Below are 18,633 nucleotides of genomic sequence, written 5' to 3'. Positions count from 1 at the left end.
TTGTTTCAGGTAAATAAGACAAATATTAACTGAATATTAACTGCACAATTGCACTCATCTCACATGCTAGTAGAGTAATGCTCAAAATTCTCCAAGCCAGGCTTCAGCAATACGTGAACTGTGAACTTTCAGATGTTCAAGCTGGTTTTAGAAAAGGCAGAGGAATCAGAGATCAAATTGCCAACATCTGCTGGATCATCGAAAAAGCGAGAGTTCCAGAAAAACATCTATTACTGCTTTATAGGCTATGCCAAAGCCTTTGACAGTGTGGATGACAATAAACTGTGGAAAATTCTGAAAGAGATGGGAATACCAGACCACCTGATCTGCCTCTTGAGAAACCTATATGCAGGTCAGGAAGCAACAGTTAGAACTGGACATGGGACAAAAGATTGGTTCCAAATAGAAAAAGGAGTTCGTCAAGGCTGTATTTTGTCACCCTGCTTATTTAACATATATACAGAGTACATCATGAGAAACGCTGGGCTGGAAGAAGCACAAGCTGGAATCAAGATTGTCGGGAGAAATATCAATAACCTCAGATATGCAGATGACACCACCGTTATGGCAGAAAGTGAATAAGAACTAAAGGGCCTCTTGATGAAAGTAAAAGAGGAGAGTGAAAAAGTTGACTTAAAGCTCAATATTCAGAAAACTAAGATCATGGCATCTGGCCCCATCACTTCATGGCAAATAGCTGGGGAAACAGTGGAAACAGTGGCTGACTTTATTTTTCTGGGCTCCAAAATCACTGCGGATGGTGATTGCAGCCATAAAATTAAAAGATGCTTGCTCTGTGGAAGGAAAGTTATGACCAACCTAGACAGCACATTAAGAAGCAGAGACATTACTTTGCCTACAAAGGTCCATCTAGTCAAGGCTATGGTTTTTCCAGTAGTCAAGTATGGATGTGAGAGTTGGGCTATAAAGAATGCTGAGCACTGAAGAACTGATGCTTTTGAACTGTGGTGTTGGAGAAGACTCTTGAGAGTCCCTTGGACTGCAAGGAGATCCAACCAGTCCATGCTAAAGGAGATCAGTCTTGGGTGTTCATTGGAAGGACTGCTGTTGAAGGTGAAACTCCAGTACTTTGGCCACCTGATGCAGAGAGCTGATTCATTTGAAAAGACCCTGATGCTGGAAAAGATTGAAGGAAGGAGGAGAAAGGGATGACAGAGGATGAGATGGCTGGATGGCATCACCAACTCGATGGACATGAGTTTGGGTAAACTCCAGGAGTTGTTGATGGACAGGGAGGCCTGGCATGCTGAGATTCATGGGGTCGCAAAGAATCGGACACAACTGAGCGACTGAACTGATATATATATATATATATATATATATATATATATATATATACACACACACACATATATATATATATACACACATACACACACACACACATATATATATATATACACACACACATATATGTGTTCTTTTTCAGATTGTTTTCTATTATAAGTTGTTGCATGGTATTTAATATAGTTCTCTGTAGGATGCAGCAGGTCTTAGTTGTTATCTGTTTTTAAGATTTATTTAATAGGAGAATAATAACAATATTCTGATGGCCTCTGCCATACATCAACATGTATTGGCCTCAGGCATATATGTTCTCTCCCTCCTGAAACCCCTCTGTCCTCCCTCTCCACCCCATCCTTCAGTTTTTCACAGAGCACCGGCTTTGGTTTCCCTATGTCATATATCAAACTTCCACTGGATATCTGTTTTACATATGGTATATATGTATACATATATGTATACATATGGTATATATGTATACATATATGTATACATATGGTATATATGTATACATATATGTATACATATGGTATATATGTATACATATATGTATACATATGGTATATATGTATACATATATGTATACATATGGTATATAATGTATAAGTTTCAATGCTATTCTCTTAAATCACTTTTATTCAACATAGTTTGGAAGTCCTAACCACAACAATCAGAGAAGAAAAAGAAATAAATTGAATTCAAATTGGAAAGGGAGAAGTAAAATGGTAGCTATCTCCAGATAACATAATACTATACAGAGAAAAGTTCTAAAGAGGTCACCAGAAAACTACATCTCATCAATGTATTCAGTGAAATGCAGAATACAGTATTCACATACAGAAATCTGTCATGTATTTATACACTGAAAACAAATTACCAAAAAAGAAAGTAATTGAAAAATTCTATTTCCTATTGCATAAATAGAACAAAATACCTAACAATAAACTTACCTAAGAAGGAAAAAGACCTATGCTCTAACAATCATAACATATCCATGAAAGAAATTGAAGACAAAATTAATAGATTGAAAGATATATCATGTTCTTTGATTAAAGGAATAAATGTGGTTTAAATGACCATATTACCCAAGGCAATCTCCAGAATGAATCCAATCTCTATCAAAATACCAGTGACATTTTTCACAGAACTAAAATAATTTTTAAAAATTATATTGAAAAAAATTATATTTAAAAATTATAATGCCTCAAATACCCAAAGTGATCTTGAGAAAAAATAGAGCTCAATGAACCATACTTCCTGAATTCAGACAATGATACTGTCATATAAACAGTACTGGTGTTGACACAAAAACAGACACATAGATCAGTGGGATATCATAGAGAGCTCAGAAATAAACCCACACACTTCTGGTCAATTAATCTATGACAAAGGAATCAAGAATATACAGTGGAGAAAAGATAGTCCCTTCAGAAAGTGAGGCTGGGAAATCTGGACAGATACATTTAGAAAATGAAATTAGGACATTCTCTAACACCATAGGATCTTCCCTTGTAGCTCAGTCGGTAAAGAATCTGCCTGCAATGCAGGAGACCCAGGTTTGATTCCGGGAAGATCCCCTGGAGAAGGAAATGGCAACCCACTCCAGTATTCTTCCCTGGAGAATCCCATGGACAGAGGAGCCTGGCAGGCTAAAGTCCATGGGGTTGCAAGAGTTGGACATGACTTAGTGACTAAACCACCACCTAACACCATAAACACAAATAAACTCAAAATGCATTAAAGATCTATATGGGAGACTGGATACTCCTAGACAATAAATTTAGAAAGCTTATAAATTTATTAAAACTTCATAAAAATTTATAAAACTCCTAGAGAAAAATTTAGGCAGAATACACTTCAATATTAATCACAGCAATATTTATTTGGGTCTTTGCCAACCAAGGTTCGTCTAGTCAAGGCTATGGTTTTTCCTGTGGTCATGTATGGATGTGAGAGTTGGACTGTGAAGAAGGCTGAGCACCGAAGAATTGATGCTTTTGAACTGTGGTGTTGGAGAAGACTCTTGAGTGTCCCTTGGACTGCAAGGAGATCCAACCAGTCCATTCTGAAGGAGATCAGCCCTGGGATTTCTTTGGAAGGAATGATGCTAAAGCTGAAACTCCAGGACTTTGGCCACCTCATGCGAAGAGTTGACTCATTGGAAAAGACTCTGATGCTGGGAGGGATTGGGGGCAGGAGGAGAAGGGGTCGACAGAGGATGAGATGGCTGGATGGCATCACTGACTTGATGGACGTGAGTCTGAGTGAACTCCAGGAGTTGGTGATGGACAGGGAGGCCTGGCGTGCTGCGATTCATGGGGTCGCAAAGAGTCAGACACGACTGAGCGACTGATCTGATCTGAACTCTGAAAGTAAGGGAAATAAAACAAAACAAATAAATGGTACATAATTAAAGTTAAAAACCGTTGCACAGCAGAGGAAACCATAGGCAAAATGAAAAGACAACCTACTGTTTGGGAAAAATATTTTTAAACAATATGACCAATTGTTGTTGTTCAATTGCTAAGTCATCTCTGACTATCTGTGACCCCACGAACTACAGCATGTCAGGCTTCCCTGTCCTTCACTGTCTCCCAGAGTTTGCTCAAACTAATATCCATTGAATCAGTGCTGCCATCCAACCATCTCATGCTTTGTTGCCCCCTTCTCCTCCTGCCCTCAATCTTTCTCAGCTTTAGGGTCTTTTCCAATAGGTCAACTCTTCACATCAGCTGACCAAGTATTGGAATTTCAGCATCAATCCTTCCAGTGAATATTCAGGGTTGATATCCTTTAGGATTGACTGTTTTGATCTCCTTACTGTCCAAAGGACTCTCAAGAATCTCCTCCAGCACCACAATTCTGAAGTATCAATTCTTCGGCCCTCAGCCTTCCTTCTCACACCTCTGTATAACTATTAGAAAAACCATAACTTTGACTATACAGACCTTAGTCAACAAAGGGATGACTCTGCTTCTTAATATGCTATCTTGCTTTTCTTCCAAGGAGCAACTGTCTTTTAATTTCATGGCTATAGTTACATGCAGTGATTTTGGAGCACAAGAAAATAAAATCTGTCACTGCTTCCATGTTTTCCCCTTCTATCTGCCATGAAGTGACAGGAAGGGATGCCATGATCTTAGTTTTTTGAATGTTGTTTTGAGCCAGCTTTTTAACTCTCTTCTTTCATCCTCATCAAAGGGCTCTGAAGTTCCTCTTCATTTTCTGCCATTAGGGTGGTATCATCTGCATATCTAAGGTTATTGATATTTCTCCTGGCGATATTGATTCAACCTTGTGAATCACCCAGCATTCTACATGATATACTTTGCATATAAGTTAAATAAGCAAGGTGACAGCCTTGATATACTCCTTTCTCCAAATTAAACCAGTCCATTGTTCCATGTCTGGTTATAACTGTTGCTTTTTGTCTTGCATACAGGTTTCTCATGAGAGAGGTAAGGTGGTCTGGTATTCCATCTGTTTAAGAGTTTTCCATGGTTTGTTGTGATCTACATCATCAAAGGCTTTAGTGTAGTCACTGAGTCAGAAGTAGATTTTCTTGGAACTCCCTTGATTTTTCTATTATCTAACGGAGGTTGGCAATTTGATCTCTCATTTCTCTGCATTTTCTAAATCCAGCTTATACATATATAAATTCTCAGCTCCTCTATGAAGAACAATGTGGAGATTCCTTTAAAAACTGGTAATAGAACTACCATACGACCCAGCAATCCCACTCCTGGGCATACACATCAAGGAAACCAGATTTGAAAGTGACACATGTACCCCACAGAGAAGGCACTGGCACCCTACTCCAGTACTCTTGCCTGGAAAATCCCATGGATGGAGGAGCCTGGTAGGCTGCAATCCATGGGGTCGCGAAGAGTTGGACATGACTGAGCGACTTCACTTTCACTTTTCACTTTCATGCATTGGAGAAGGAAATGGCAACCCACTCCAGTGTTCTTTCCTGGAGAATCCCAGGGACGGGGGAGCCTGGTGGGCTGCCGTCTATGGGGTCACACAGAGTCGGACACGACTGAAGCAACCTAGCAGCATGTACCCCAATGTTCATTGCAGCATTATTTATAATAGCTAGGACATGGAAGCAACCTAGATGTCCATCAGCAGATGAATGGATAAGGAAGTTGTGGTACATATACACAATGGAATATTACTCAGCTATAAAAATAAATGCATTTGAGTCAGTTCTAATGGGTGGATGAAACTGTAGCCTATTATACAGAGTGAAGTAAGTCCAAAACAGAAACACCAATATTGTATATTAATGCATATATATGGACTTAGAAAGACAGTAACAATTATCATATATACAAGGCAGCAAAAGAGACCAAGATGTAATGAGCAAACTTTTGGACTCTATGGAAGAAGGCAAGAGTGGGATGATTTGAGAGAATAGCATTGAAACATGTATATTACCATATGTAAAATAGATGACCAGTTCAAGTTTGATGCATGAAGCAGGTCAACCAAAGCCAGTGCCCAGGGACAATGCAAGGGATGGGGTGGGGAGGGAGGTGGGAATGACTTCAGGGTGGGGGGACACATGTAAACCTGTAGATAATTTATGTCAATGTATGGCAAAAATCATCACTATATTGTAAAGTAATTATCCTCCAATTAAAATAAATTAATTAATAAAAAAATTAATAAAATTTAAAAAATTGGAGCTACCAAGGGAAAATTTTAAGCAAATATGGACACCAAAAGAACAGAAATGGCAAGGACCTAACAGAAACAGAAGATACGAAGAAGAGATGACAAGAAGACAGAGAAGAACTCTACAAAAAAGGTCTTAATGACCCAGATAACCAAGAGGGTGTGATCACTCACCTAGAGCCAGACATCCTGGAGTGTGAATTCAAGTGGGCCTCAGGAAGCATCACTATGAACAAAGCTATTGGAGGTGATGGAATTCCAACTGAGCTAATTAAAATCCTAAAAGATGATGCTGTTAAAGTCCTTCACTCAATATGCCAGAAAATTTGGAAAACTCAACAGTGGTATAGGACTGGAAAATGTCAGTTTTCATTCCAATCCCAAAGAAAGGCAATGCTATATAGTGTTCAAACTACTGCACAATTGCACTCATTTCACATGCTATCAAAGTAATGCTCAATATTCTCCAAGCTAGGCTTCAACAGTACATGAATCGAGAACTTCCAGATGTTCAAGCTGGATATAGAAAAAGCAGAGGAACCAGAGATTAAATTGTGAACATCTGTTGGATCATAGAAAAAGCAAGAGAGTTTCAGAAAAAAACTCTTTTTCTACTTCACCGACTATGCCAAAGCCTTTGACTGTAGATCACAACAAACTCTGGAAAATTCTTCAAGAGATGGAAATACCAGACCACCTGACCTGCCTCCTGAGAAACCTGTATGCAGGTCAAGAAGCAACAGTTAGAACTGGACATGGAACAACTGACTGGATCAAAATGGCAAAAAGGAGTACGTCAAGGTTGTATATTGTCACTCTCCTTATTTAACTTACATTCAGAGTACATCATGCGAAATGCTGGGCTGGGTGAAGCACAAGTTGAAATCAAGATTGCCAGGAGAAATATCAGTAACCTCAGATATGCAGATGATAAGACTCTTATGGCAGAAAGTGAAGAGGAACTGAGGAGCCTCTTGATGAAGGTAAAAGAGGAAAGTGAATAAGTTGGCTTAAAACTCAACATTCAAAAAACTAAGATCATGGCATCTGGTCACATCACTTCATGGAAAATAGATGAGGAAACAATGGAAACAGTGAGAAACTTTATTTTGAGGGATCTCTAAAATTACTGCAGATGATGACTGCAACCATGAAATTAAAAGAAGTTTGCTGCTTGGAAGAAAAGTTTTGACAAACTTAAACAGCATACTAAAAAAGCAGAGGCATTACTTTGCCGATAAAGGTCAGTATAGTCAAAGCTATGTTTTTTCCAGTAGTCATGTATGGATGTGAAAGTTGGACCATAAAGAAAGCTGAATGACAAAGAATTGATGGTTTTGAACTGTGGTGTTGGAGAAGACTTTGGAGAGTCCCCTGAACTGCAAGGAGATCAAACCAGTTGATCCTAAAGGAAATCAGTCCTGAATGTTCTTTGAAAGGATTAATGCTAAAGCTGAAGCTGCAGTAGTTTTACTACCTGATGTGAAGAGCTGACTCATTAGAAAAGACCTTTATGTTGGGAAAGATTGAAGGCAGGAGGAGAAGGCAATGACACAGGATGATATGGTTGAATGGCATCACCGACTTGATCATCATGAGTTTGTACAATCTCAAACTTGAGTTGGGAGTTGGTGCTGGACAGGGAAGCATGGCATGCTGCAGTCCAAGGGGTCACAAAGAGTTGGACCAGACTGACTGAACTGAACTGAATCATGTTAATGGAATATGAAAAACTTGCAATGGATCCCACCCCTGGGTGGAAAAAGTAATATCTGCACTCTCTAAAAATGAAGGTATTATCAATACTACTATGGGAGCAATAACTTGTGCCCCTCCAAGTTGCATTTTTGTCTGTGGCATAGGAAGTGACCCTCCAACATGAGGTGTGCATTTCCTAGATAGCTGGAAATTCATCTTTTCAGATGAGTCAGTTCTTCACATCAGGTGGCCAAACTATTCGAGTTTCAGTGTCAGCATCAGTCCTTCCAATGAATATTCAAGGTTGATTTACTGTAGGATGGAGTGGTTGGATCTCCTTGCAGTCCAGGGGACTCTCAAAAGTCTTCTCCAACACCACCGTCCAAAAGCATCAATTCTTCGGTGCTCAGCTTTCTTTATAGTCCAACTCTCACGTCCATAACTGACTACTGGAAAAACCATAGCTTTGATTAGATGGACCTTTGCTGGCAAAGTAATGTCTCTGCTTTTTAATATGCTGTCTAGTTTGGTCATAGCTTTTCTTTCCAAGGAGCAAGCGTCTTTTAATTTCAAGGCTGCAGTCACCATCTGCAGTGATTTTGGAGCCCCCCAAAATAAATCTGTCACTATTTCCATTGTTTCCCCATATATTTGCCATGAAGTGGTCGGACCACATGCCGTGATCTTAGTTTTTTGAATGTTGAATCTTTACCCAACTTTTTAACTCTCCTCTTTCACTTTCATCAAGAGGCTCTTCAGTTTTTCTTTGCTTTCTCCCATAAGGATGGTGTCATCTGCATATCTGAGGTATTGATATTTCTCCCATAAATCTTGATTTCAGCTTGTACTTCATCCAATCCAACATTTTTCATGATGTACTCTGAATATAAGTTAAATAAGTACAGTGACAATATACAGCCTTCACGAAATCCTTTCCCGATTTGGAAGCAGTGTGTTGTTTCATGTCTAGTTCTAACTGTTGCTTCTTGACCTGCATACAGATTTCTCAGGAGGCAGGTCAGGTGGTCTGGTATTCCCACCTCTTTAAGAATTTTTCACAGTTTGTTGTGATCCACACTGTCAAAGGCTTTGGCATAGTCAATAGAACAGAAGTAGATGTTTTTCTGGAACTCTCTTTCTTTTTTGATGATCCAATGGATATTGGCAATTTGATCTCTGCTTCCTCTGGCTTTTCTAAATCCAGCTTGAATATCTGGAAGTTCATGGTTCACATACTGTTGAAGCCTGGCTTGGAGAATTTTGAGCATTACTTTGCTAGCATGTGAGATGAGTGTAATTATGCAGTAGTTTGAACATTATTTGGCATTGCTTTTCTTTGGGATTCGAACGAAAACTGGCCTTTTCCAGTCCTGTGGCCACTGCTGAGTTTTCCAGATTTGCTAGCATATTGAATGCAGCACTCTCACAGCATCGTCTTTTAGGATTTGAAATAGTTCAACTGGAATTTCATCACCTTCATCAGCTTTGTTCATAGTGATGCTTCCTAAGACCCACTTGACTTTGCATTCCAGGATGTCTGGTTCTAGATGAGTGATCACACCATCCTGTTTATCTAGGTCATGAAGATCTTTTTCATATAGTTCTTCTGTGTATTCTCACCAAGTCATCTTAATATCTTCTGCTTCTGTTAGGTCCATACCATTTCTGTCCTTTATTGTGCCCATCTTTGCACGAAATGTTCCCTTGGTCTCTTTAATTTTCTTGAAGAGATCTCTAGTCTTTCTCATTTTATTGTTTTCCTCCATTTCTTTGTCCTGACCACTGCAAAGAGCTGATTCACTTGAAATACCTTAATGATGGGAAATATTGAGGGAAGGAGGAGAAGGGGGCAACAGAAGATAAGAGATGATTGGATGGCATCACTGACTCAATGGAGATGCGTTTGAGCAACTCAGGGAGATTGTGAAGGACAGGGAAGTCTGTCATGCTGTAGTTCATGGGGTTGCAGAGTCAGACATGACTTTGTGACTGAAGAACAACAACAATCTTACACCTAAAGCTATCAGAGAATAAAGATCAAACAAAACCCAATGTTAGTAGAAGGAAACAGGAAAATAAGAGCAGAAATAAATGAAATAGAAGTGAAGAAAATAATGGCAAAGATCAATACAACTAAAAGCTGGTTGGGCTTCCTTTGTGGCTCAGACAGTAAAGAGTCTACCTGCAATGCAAGAAACCTAGGTTCGATCCTTGGGTCAGGATGATCCCCTGGAGAAGGAAATGGCTACCCACTCATCAAACTAAACAAAATTGATAGTCAGACTCTTCAAGAAAAGAAGGGAAAGGACTCAAATCATTAAAATTAGAAATGAAAATGGAGGTGGGTAGAGGTGGCCCAGTCAAATGCTTGGGGAGTTGGGCAGGAGTCCAGCAGACCTGAGGCAACAAGGGAGCTGGGCAGCCTCAATTACCTGGTAACTGCTTCTCTTTCTGGTGTCTCCTCCACATAGTGAGAAGTATGTTCATGGAAGTCCCTGAGACAGCCTCCATGGAGGAGCAGAAAGAAATGGAAGATAAAGTGACTAGTCCAGAGAAAGCGGAAGAAACAAAATTAAAAGCAAAGTATCCTCATCTGAGACAAAAGCCTAGAGGTTCAGATTTTTTAAGGAAATGATTGCCGAAAGGGCAAAAAGTATTTTGATTCTTGGAATTACAGTATGGCTATATCACAGCCACAGATAAGACAGAGGTCACTGGTGACCACATTCCCACTCCATACAACCTTCCTCAATGGTAATCATCTCTTGTTAGCAAACTGGCTGGTTGATTAAAAAATTTGGACTGCATGTGTCTTGTAATTCCCAATATTTCCCCTTAATATATTACTTCTATGCTTTTTATTTACTTTCACTCACTAAGTCATTCAAGAGTGATGACTTCGCAGGTAGCAGTAGTGTGTGCTACTCTTGTAAGGGGATGTGGTTTAGTTGCTAAGTTGTGTCTGACTTTTGCGACCCCATTGACTGTAGCCCACCAGGCTCCTCAGTCTATAGGATTTTCCAGGCAAGAATACTGGAGTGGGTTGCCATTTCCTTTTCCAGGGGATCTTCCCAATCCAGGGATCAAACCCAGGTCTCCTGCACTCCAGGCAAATTTTTTACTGACTGAGCTACCAGGGAAGCCCTGGTAAGGGAATATACTAATACTTATGTATAGTTTTTACTAGTTTAACGGTGCACTGGTGAAAAGAACATGTTAGAGCAAAGTAAAGTAATCTACTTGAAAATAATTGTATGTATTACCTAACTCCTAGTGTAGCAATGGTTCCAACAAGTAACAAGTAAGTTTTACAATTTTAATGTTTTGGCTTTCTTTAATTCATTCAATTATAGCTTCGTATGCTACTCTTATTTAATATAACCTCTACTGTATTGAATTCTTCTACATTTTCCTTTTGGATTTTGTAAAACAGAAATTTAAGACCACAAGTTTGAAGAAAAGTCACATATTTCAAATACAGACATGACTCCAAAAGATTTGTATCCTGTGTTTGAACTATAATGGCCTTAACTCTGTTTCAGCTTTAATAGTAGAATGTTATTCAGGCAATATTTGCCCATTCTGTTGTAACTTATGTGACTCTGGTGCTTAACAGCTACTGTTGAAGCTAATATTCTTACTAAGTTCTATAGTGTTAAAATACCTTTTGTTGTTGAAGATGTTGTTGAACATGTGCATTAACTGTTGAATTCACTTTTGTGCCACTTTTGTACCACTTTTGTAAGTACATTTTTTCCCACAGCTTCTCACAACTGTCTGTATTAATTTCACATATTAAAGAGTAGATGATGTGCCAACCAGAAGCACAAGAATTCCTATACAAAACTCTATATGTCATTTATCATTTATATATACTAAGATTGAAAGGTTGTGGTTTGTGAGCTGTGTGCTATGTCGGGATTCATGACCCCCAGAGGAGACAGTTTTGATCTGGGGCCAGAGACAAGGCTTGACTACTCAGAGCTTTTTATGTAGCAAAGTTTTATTACATTACAATAGAGATAGGGAAAGCTTCCACATAGACATTAGAAGGGGACAGAAAGAGTGCCCACTTGCTAGTCTTTAGCAAGGTGTTTTATGTCTGTTAGTGAGTGAGTGAAAGTTGCTCAGTCATGTCCAGATCTTTGCAACCACATGGACTGAAGACTGCAGTGAGCTCCTAATCAGATAAGAGAGACACCTCAAGACTGAGGGAGTTTCATCAGGCCCCTCTCCCACAATATGAATTGTTGAGCTAGAATGGTAAAAGGTGCGTCATACTCGGCCATAAAACAATTGAGATGAATATTGATTTGTTGAGTCAAGGGCTTCCCTTGTAGTTCAGACGGTAAAGCATCTGCCTACAATGTGGGAGACCCAGGTTTGATCCCTGGGTCGGGAAGATCCTCTGGAGAAGGAAATGGCAACCCACTCCAGTACTCTTGCCTGGAAAATCCCATGGACGGAGGAGCCCAGTAGGCTACAGTCCATGGGGTCACAAAGAGTCAGACATGACTGAGCGACTTCACTTCAAAGCCAGCAGCCCAAGATTTAAGAAAAGAAAAGAAAAGGAAAAAAAAAAAGGTTAGTGTTAGGTAGAACTGTCTTCCTCAACAGAGAAGGGGGAAAAAAGTCTGCCTGCCACTTGCAGTTTGTTTCCTCCTGTGACTTGGGGACCTCTGGCTTTCCTACTTGCTAACCCTCTCAAGAGCAGTTTATGGTCTTGGAGTTATAGAATACTAAACTGAAATGTGTGCTCAGTCTTGTTGTTGTTGTTCAGTCACTAAGTGGTTTTCAACTCTTTGTGACCCCATGGACTGCAGCATGCCAGGTTTCCCTGTCCTTAACTATCTCCTGGAATTTGCTCAAATTTGTGTCCATTGAGTCGGTAATTGCTCAGTCTGTCATATACTTAATTTTTCATTTGTTACTAATATTCATGACATTCAGTGGCCTCGTACAACTATGTTATGTTTCTTATGCATGTCTTTTGTCCTATGCAGAACATATTTGACTTTTATGAAAATTAAATTCATGTAATTTATATAAATGTTTTTTTAATATAAATTTGTTTATTTTAATTGGAGGTTAATTACTTTACAATATTGTATTGGTTTTGCCATACATCAACATGAATCCACCACAGGTATACATGTGTTTCCCATCCCGAACCCCCTTCCCTCCTTCCTCCCCGTACCATCCCTCTGGGTCATCCCAGTGCACCAGCCCCAAGCAACCAGTATCATGCATCGAACTTGGACTGGCGATTCGTTTCATATATGATATTATACATGTTTCAATGCAATTCTCCCAAATCATCCCACCATATATATAAATGTCTTTTAATGTAGAAACTTTTTACTTCCATAGTCAATTTGAGGGACATTAGAATAAAATGTCTTCTCTGGTGGCTCAGTTGGTAAAGAATCCACTTACAATGCAGACCTGAGTTCAATCCCTGGGTTGGAAAGATCCCCTGGAGGAAGGGCATCGCAACCCATTCCAGTATTCTTGCCTGGAGAATCCCCATGGACAGAGGAGCCTTGAAGGCTGCAGTCCATGTGGTCGAAAAGAGTTGGACACCACTGAGTGACTAAGCATATATATATAGAATAAAATAATTTGCTTCCTGTGGCCTTTCCTTTTTTTTTCTTGCTTCTTTGACTCAAATTGTGTTGGGCTGTGCTGTTCAGTCTATTCAGAAACATATGTATCTATAATTTTACTCTTGAATGCTGTATTTTCTCACACAATGATTTCTCAGTTGTTAACTACTCTTAATCCTGTATTATTACTAATTGACAGTTTTTTAAATAAAAGGAAATTTATAATGAAACAAATATTTGAGAAGACTGGCCCAGAAACCTAGTTATGATAAGATGAATTTTAAGTAATTATAGTGAACTAAGTGAACTAGGCTTGTGACAATTAGAGCAATTTACATGATATGTGGAACAGATAATTCATATTTAGATATTTTGCTTCTATAGATGTCACTTCAATAAAATGTAAATATAATTTTACTTGTCATTTATCTAGTTAGAACTTTGACAGACTTTATTGGGACAAATTTACTGCTCTTTTCAGAGCTCTGCCCATAAGCTGTGATACTGTAGCATGATGCTGAAGATCTGTAGCCTGAGATGATAGTATTATTTTCTTCATCTTTGACTTGTGCAAGACTGCCATCTCTTTTGGATCCAGGGATCTTTTCTAGATCTTGGCTTCATTTGTACACCTGCTTTCCTCTGACCCCAAATTACCATAAATGGTGCATTAAGCATAGCACCTGCACTTAAAGGCTGCCTAGCGCTCTGAGAAAAGCTTGCTGATTGTCTTCCTCATCCTTCCACTCCAAAAGCAGAAAACAACAAAATCAATAATGTGCTAATTTGTTATAAAGATTAATTATATATATAAACAGATTTGTAATGGGAGTGAGTAGGTTATACCAAAGTATGTATAATCATTGTGGGATTGATTTAAGAATTGCAAAATACCCCAAAGTAGAATTTTGGTAATATCTAGTAGGTTTTTTAATAACTATTTGCAAGCAATCATCATTAAATTCACACATATGTCAGAGATTAACCTGAAAGATCAGATCATGTTATTCTTGATTATGATAGGATTCCTGCTATAGTTTGCGACAAGAGATGTAATTGCTGTCTGAATTTTAGCTTGTATCAAGTGAAAGTCACTCAGTTGTGTCCAACTCTTTATGGCCCCATGGACTTATACAGTCCATGGAATTCTCCAGGCCAGAATACTGGAGTGGGTAGCCTTTCCCTTCTCCAGGGGATCTTCTTAAACCAGGGATCGAACCCAGGTCTCCCACATTCAAGGTGGATTCCTTACCAGCTGAGCCATGAGGGAAGCCCAAGAATACTGGAATGGGTAGCCTATCCCTTCTCCAGAGGATCTTCCCAACCCAGGAATCAAACCAGGGTCTCCTGCATTGCAGGTGGTTTCTTTACCAACTGAGCTATCAGGGATGTCCTGATCATGGACGTATTAGATTGTATAATAAATGCTTATATTTATCTACTTCAAAATTTGTTGCAGATCTGTGAAATACTAAGTACCCAAAATAAAATGCTGTCTTTTATTAAAAGCAAATTTCCTCATTAATAAAATATTGTTTTTTTATTAAAGGTAAATTTTCTCATTAAACCAACCTACCTTCTCTAAAGTCACAGTGATTGAAATCTCAGGACTTTCCATCAGGAAAGACCTGCCATGTAGGACTCATAGGTATGATTAATTGCTTAGGCTTCATTATTAGTGATTAAGATAGGGGTTTTGCACTTTTCTGTTTTTGTTATTTAGAAGCTCAGTTCATTGAAGACATATTTGCAGATTGTTTCACCATTGCTTGATACTTTTGACTAAGCTGAATTTAATTAAACTTTCTATGGTTTCATATTTGTGGTTTGAGAAAGGGCTGATTTGAATCATTGTCTTTATTATAAATGAATGTTGGAGTAAATAAGTTGGAGATAAATACTTCATTAAAACCAGATAAAAATAAATTACCTGTTTCATATCCAGTAGCTCCTGTTTGATAGTACAGTTCTGAGAAACATTTCATTTTTAAAGGCTACATCTGACTAAAATAATTATATTTATTGGCTTGTTGAAATAGTAAGGAATTGCTGTTCTACTGAACTAGAAGGAGCATGCTTACAATCTATTTACAAGTTATTCAAAATTATTGTGCTGCACACCTAAAAATAAGTCCTAAATGTTCACCAAAGCCTCTACTTGTTGTTACTTCACTGGAAATTTGTTGCTCTTTTTACTTGATGCAATAAAACTATACCTCTGAATATTTATTGATACATTTTACTAAACCAGATATGTAGGCTTTCTCAATCCAAAGTACTCAAATTTTATCAAACACTTAAATGTGAACTCTACTTGGACTGTGCTCTAAACTTAGTGTTTAGTGATCCAGGGACAGATATCCTATAGGAAGGAAGTGCATGTCCGAGTGGCAACTAAAACAGTTTCTGTTGTGGCCTTTTCACATTCCCCAACATGCAGACATATTACTTCCATTTTTCATTTTCCTTTTTTACCTCATTTTACTTCACTTCCCCCATCCTGTTGTCATTCCTGCTTGTTTCTTAAGGCCCCTGATGGCATTTATTAAATGGTATTTCAGATCAGATCAGATCAGATCAGTCACTCAGTCGTGTCCGACTCTTTGCAACCCCATGAATCGCAGGATGCCAGGCCTCCCTGTCCATCACCAACTCCCGGAGTTCACTCAGACTCACGTTCATCGAGTCAGTGATGCCATCCTGCCATCTCATCCTCTGTCGTCCCCTTCTCCTCCTGCCCCCAATCCCTCCCAGCATCAGAGTCTTTTCCAATGAATCAACTCTTCGCATGAGGTGGCCAAAGTACTGGAGTTTCAGCCCCAGCATCATTCCTTCCAAAGAAATCCCAGGGCTGATCTCCTTCAGAATGGACTGGTTGGATCTCCTTGCAGTCCAAGGGACTCTCAAGAGTCTTCTCCAACACCACAGTTCAAAAGCATCAGTTCTTCGGTGCTCAGCCTTCTTCACAGTCCAACTCTCATATCCATACATGACCCCAGGAAAAACCATAGCCTTGACTAGACGAACCTTTGTTGGCAAAGTAATGTCTCTGCTTTTGAATATGCTTTCTAGGTTGGTCATAACTTTCCTTCCAAGGAGTAAGCGTCTTTTAATTTCATGGCTGCAGTCACCATCTGTAGTGATTTTGGAGCCCAGAAAAATAAAGTCTGACACTGTTTCCACTGTTTCCCCATCTATTTCCCATGAAGTGGTGGGACTGGATGCCATGATCTTCATTTTCTGAATGTTGAGGTGTAAGCCAACTTTTTCACTCTCCACTTTCACTTTCATCAAGAGGCTTTTGAGTTCCTCTTCACTTTCTGCCATAAGGGTAGGGCTGATGAATTATTAATCCTTTAATGTCCTTTCCAGTATACCATAACTAAGGATGTATTTTGGGCTTCCCAGTTGGCACTAATGGTAAAGAATCCAACTGCCAATGCAGGAGACATAAGAGATGTGTGTTCAATACCTGGGTTGGGAAGATCACCTGGAGGAGGTCAGGGAAACCCACTCCAGCATTCTTGCTTGGAGAATCCCATGGATAGAGGAGCCTATCAGGCTACAGTCCATAGGGTCTCAGAGTCAGACATGACTGAAGTGACTTGGCTTGCACACATGCAAGGAACCATTAAAAAAATTTTTTTAAAACAGTATCTTTATCTGAACAAGGACAAGTTTGAACCACTGTCCTAATTCTGCAATTCAGTGTGCACTGCCAATCTTCCCCCATATCCTTTCTACCTCTGACACCACATCACACCTTATAAAATTGGAATCAAAGAAGTCTTATTCTGGGATTGTTATTCAAAGGATAAAAACCCCGATTTTAATACTATTTTACTAATTTCTGCCTCTTAATAGGTAGACTACTGGATTTTATTATGGAAATCACTGATGGTCATGAAAACCATTAACTCTATTTGTAATATGTTATTGATCAACTAAACAGCATTTGGGAGAAATATCTAATTTTTTAAATAAGCCGTCGAATCTGTGACTGCATCTCTTATTTGTTATTTTAAACTTTTTATTTTGTATTGGGGTTTAGTCTTAACAATGTTGTGATAGTTTCAGGTGAACAAAAAAGGGATTCAGCAATACATATATGTGTATCCATTTTCACCCAAATTCCCCTCCCATACAGGCTGCTACATAACATTAACCACAGTTAAATGTGCCATACAGTAGGTTTCTTTGGTTATCCATCTTAAATATAACAAAGTATACAGATCCAACGGGACACTTGCCTGTATTAAAAGGGCCAAGAATAAAAGAATTTTTGCTGAACATGCCTATAGAGTTTGCAATTAAAGCTGAAAATTGTCAAATAACTCTTCCAAAATTATATTTGTGAAATATACAAAAAATAAATATCTACTTAATTCCTATTGGAAAAAAGAAATGTAAACAGAGACATTGCAACTGACACAACAGAAATACAAAGTATCATAAGAGAGTAGTACAAGCAACTATATGCCAATAAAATTTGAAACCTGGAATAAATTGACAAATTCTTAGAAAAATACATCCTCAGATGCACAGTCTCAGCTTAACTGTGGGGTTTTAATCTGTTGCACCTGCCACTTTCAGGGTGGTCCCCCCTTCTTTGCTTATTTTGGCTTCTTCTTGTTTGCAAGTCTCTTCAACATCTTATTTCCACCCTGACTTGAGGGGTCAAAAGTAGCCACTTATTCAGGCTCACTTGCTCAGTTGTGCTGTGGAGAGGGAGGGGTGAAAAGATGTTCAACATCACTCATTGTTAGAGAAATGCAAATCAAACCCACAATGAAGCACCATCTCATGCTGGTCAGAATGACCATAATCAAAAAGTCTACAAACAATAATGCTGGAGAGGGTGTGGAGAAAAGGGAACCCTTTTACACTGTTGGTAGGAATTCAAACTAGTACAGCCACTATGGAGAACAGTGTGGAGATTCCTTAAAAACTGGGAAAAGAACTGCCAAATGACCCAACGATCCCACTGCTGGCCGTACACCCCAAGGAAACAAGAATAGAAAGAGACACACATACCCCAATGTTCACTGAAGCACTATTTACAATAGCTAGGACATTGAAACAGCCTAGATGTCCATCAGCAGATGAGTGGATAAGGAAGTTGTGTTATATATACACAATGGAATATTACTCAGCTATAAAAAGGAACACATTTGAGTCAGTCCTAAGGAAGTGGATGAAAATGGAGCCTATTATACAGAGTGAAGTAAGTCAGAAAGATAAAGACAAATACTGTATATTAACGCATATATACGGAATTTTGAAAGATGGCAACAACGACCCTGTATGGAAGACAGCAAAAGAGACACACATATACAGAACA

The 18,633-nt window shown here is 38.9% G+C and overlaps 1 pseudogene; it reads left to right on the top strand.

The window, feature by feature from the left end:
- The window catches only part of LOC139181408 (cAMP-regulated phosphoprotein 19 pseudogene), a 102,126-nt pseudogene extending 84,115 nt beyond the window's left edge, over positions 1–18,011 (top strand).
- Positions 18,012–18,633: the final 622 nt, after the last annotated feature.

The sequence above is a fragment of the Bos indicus genome, chromosome X (genome assembly GCF_029378745.1).
Source record: "Bos indicus isolate NIAB-ARS_2022 breed Sahiwal x Tharparkar chromosome X, NIAB-ARS_B.indTharparkar_mat_pri_1.0, whole genome shotgun sequence".
In the NCBI taxonomy this organism is placed as follows: Eukaryota; Metazoa; Chordata; class Mammalia; order Artiodactyla; family Bovidae; genus Bos; species Bos indicus.
This window is presented reverse-complemented; position numbering and strand designations above follow the sequence as displayed.